We start from the raw sequence: 2,914 nt of genomic DNA, 5'->3' as shown, positions 1-2,914 counted from the left end.
CTCTTGACAGACTTCCAGACAGCTTTAGAGTAGGGATAGTTACATTACTATACACAAAAGGGGACAAGGCTGACTTGAGAAACTGGCGACCAATCACTCTTTTAAATTATGATTGTAAACTTTTTAGTAAGATTCTAGCTACACGTATGTGGACTGTTTTAGAGGACGTAATCCACCTGGATCAAGCATGCGCTGTGCCCGGCAGGAAGATCATGGACAGCCTGGTACTGATCAGAGACGCCATCTGTTTTGCGAGGGACAGAAACATTCGGCTAGTAGTCCTAAATTTAGATTTCGAAAAAGCCTTTGACCGCGTCTCGCACAACTACCTGTTCCAGGTACTGGAAAAAATGGGTTTTCCAGGGAGGTTTATAGCCTGGGTGGGACTGCTGTACAACGATCTGTCTAGCAGAATTTTGGTAAACGGGCATTTATCCAAAGCTGTAAAACTCTACAGCGGCGTCCGTCAGGGGTGTCCTTTATCTCCCCTTCTGTATGTGGCTTGTATTGAGCCACTGGCACAAATCTTGAGAAGGGATAAATGGATTAAAGGACTAGACATCCCAGGGACTAGTGGACTGACGGCGACCTGTGTTTTATATATGGATGACGTGACCCTTTTAGCGACTGACCTTTTATCAGTACGAAGAGCAATGTACTTGACTGACTGGTACGGTCGGGCCTCGGGCGCCAAGCTCAATAGGAGTAAGTCCGAGGCCCAGCTCTTCGGGCCGTGGGGGAACGTAGACACAGTTGGACTAGATTTGGATTTTAAAGACAATGATTTGAAAATTTTAGGTGTAAAATTTGACAGAGAGGGTGGAGGACAAGGAAACTGGACTGACATGTTAGGGAAAGTCAGGCAAAGACTGGGCTTTTGGGGACTGAGACAATTGCAGTGTGGGGGCGCACACTGATAAGAACAGATACTACACTTGAGAAGCGATGACACAATGACGCAGAGGCGGGGGAGCCGTCAAAGGCCACGCCCACCTGGGCCGTGGCGAGAGGGTCTAAAGGTCGCCAACAAACAAGCTCAGCTCACAGCAATACAAGCTCAGCTTGACTGTTGACACCGAAAATGGATCACAGCAGAGCGCACAACACGACACTTTGGAGTGCAACCTGGGATTTTGGACCAACAAACATTCTGCCCTAAAAGTGAGCGGGCAGACCAAAGCGTACGTCGTAGAGACTTGAAACTCTTGAGGGATGGTAGTACCCGCCCGGTCTACAACATCACCAAGGCTCGGCCCAATCGGCCCCAAGGTGGCGCTGCAGCGATCAGAAGTACGAAATGCCTCGTAACTCCTGAACCGTCCGTCGCAGACCCAAGTGTCTTACATCACCGGAATCCTTGGCTCGGGCCGAACAAGACGCAGGCCTCGGATTCGATGGTTGCGCTGGCGAGATTTTCGGGTATTTGGGATTTTGTGAAAAAGCTACTTTTGCACACTAGTCCTAGGTCTTTCGCCCGATCTGACCCAAACCGGTGCAGAAAGATTCCCTGGAGTCTGATTGCCGACAGCGATGGGGAAAAAAGTCGGAATTTCGATTCACGTTGGCGACGGGATGCCAAAACGTTTGGAGTGGGCGAGGCGGGCTTTACTTAAATGGCCATAACTCTCCAACGGAATGAGACAATTACACCCAAGTCGGTACACCTGTGCACGGGCTCAGCCTGTGCTCAGGTGAAAAGGGATGTGGCGACTGGCCACTTGGTGGCGCTGTAAACAGTAAAAACAACAACATGAATACGGCCATAGGCGACTGTATGTCAGGTGATTTTTCACACATGCACAAGATATTCATACCACATGATAGAACTCCTCATTCGGAACAACTTTGCTTCTAGGACCACTGCTGCCAATCAAAGCGCTGGTTGAATAATGGAGATTATTTGAAGAATGATGAAAAAAAAAACTAAAAAACAGCCCTACTTTTGCAGACTGGTCCTAGGTTGAGAGTTTTACATCTCTCGATCAACCACTGCAGTTCAATTCTCTGGACTTCCTAGGTCGTTAACTACCAGAAGAAGAGGAACTCGAACAATCTGCTCTTTTAACCAGTGTGTCCAGGGGAGAGCGCGAACGCAGTCCCCCACTACCATAAATTATGCAGTCGAGATTCCCACATTTGGGGAATTCGCAGGGGTCAGCACAACCGGAGTGCAATGGCCGAGCCTCGCCTTGGGTGAACCACCTTCCTGATCATGGTGTCTCCCCTGCCAGGCAAGTCTGAATTCCCAGGCCTCCCGTCAGAGGCACCGTGTCCCTCTCCGCAATCCTCACCAACGGTCGGACAATCAAACACACATTCGTAAAAACTCCAAGAGATAAGAGAGAGACATCAAAAATCTGCAGGTTGCACTCCAAAGTGTCGTGTTGTGCGCTCTGTGCTGTGATCCATCCAAAAATAGTTTTTTTTGTCAGTTCAGTGTTTTTATTTCGATCGGATTAATGGTTTCGAAGATAATCACAAGTTTTTTAAGCACTAAATGACACCATTACACAAACCATAAGGCGAAACCTGGCATGTTTGGCATCGTTGGACTCGGCAATGATTCAGGAGTCTAAGGAGGTCACTCCCGTGAAAAACGGTGGCTTGAATCTTCTCAGGATCCTTCAGGGCATACTGAGTTTTTTGAGATATGCCAATGTTCTCATAGACTATCATAGCACCCTTGACAAAGACACTGCATGCCAATTTTCATCGGACTAACGGTTGGGTGCGGTTATAGCCATTTTCATGATTTTTTACCCTGTTATAGCACCACCAAGTGGCCAATCGTCGCAATGTTTTTTTTATGTGACCTCAACATTGAGCTCATGAACATGCGTCCTGAGTTTAGAGAAAATATCTCTTTCCGTTCACAAGTTATAGCCGTTCTAGTAAAAGTGGCCCTGGACACATT

At 47.8% G+C, this 2,914-nt stretch overlaps 1 non-coding gene across 1 annotated transcript; it reads right to left on the bottom strand.

Moving 5' to 3' along the window:
- Positions 1 to 2,075: 2,075 nt before the first annotated feature.
- LOC143741354 (U1 spliceosomal RNA) lies at positions 2,076 to 2,239 on the bottom strand. The gene has a single exon (XR_013205024.1). It is a non-coding gene; the product is annotated as a U1 spliceosomal RNA (small nuclear RNA).
- Between the last annotated feature and the right edge of the window lie 675 nt (positions 2,240 to 2,914).

Source organism: Siphateles boraxobius, unplaced genomic scaffold, assembly GCF_051911475.1.
Source record: "Siphateles boraxobius isolate OS27281-9 unplaced genomic scaffold, OSU_SipBor_1 189, whole genome shotgun sequence".
NCBI lineage: Eukaryota > Metazoa > Chordata > Actinopteri > Cypriniformes > Leuciscidae > Siphateles > Siphateles boraxobius.
The sequence above is the reverse complement of the archived record's forward strand: the minus strand, read 5'-3'. Positions and strand labels throughout refer to the sequence as shown.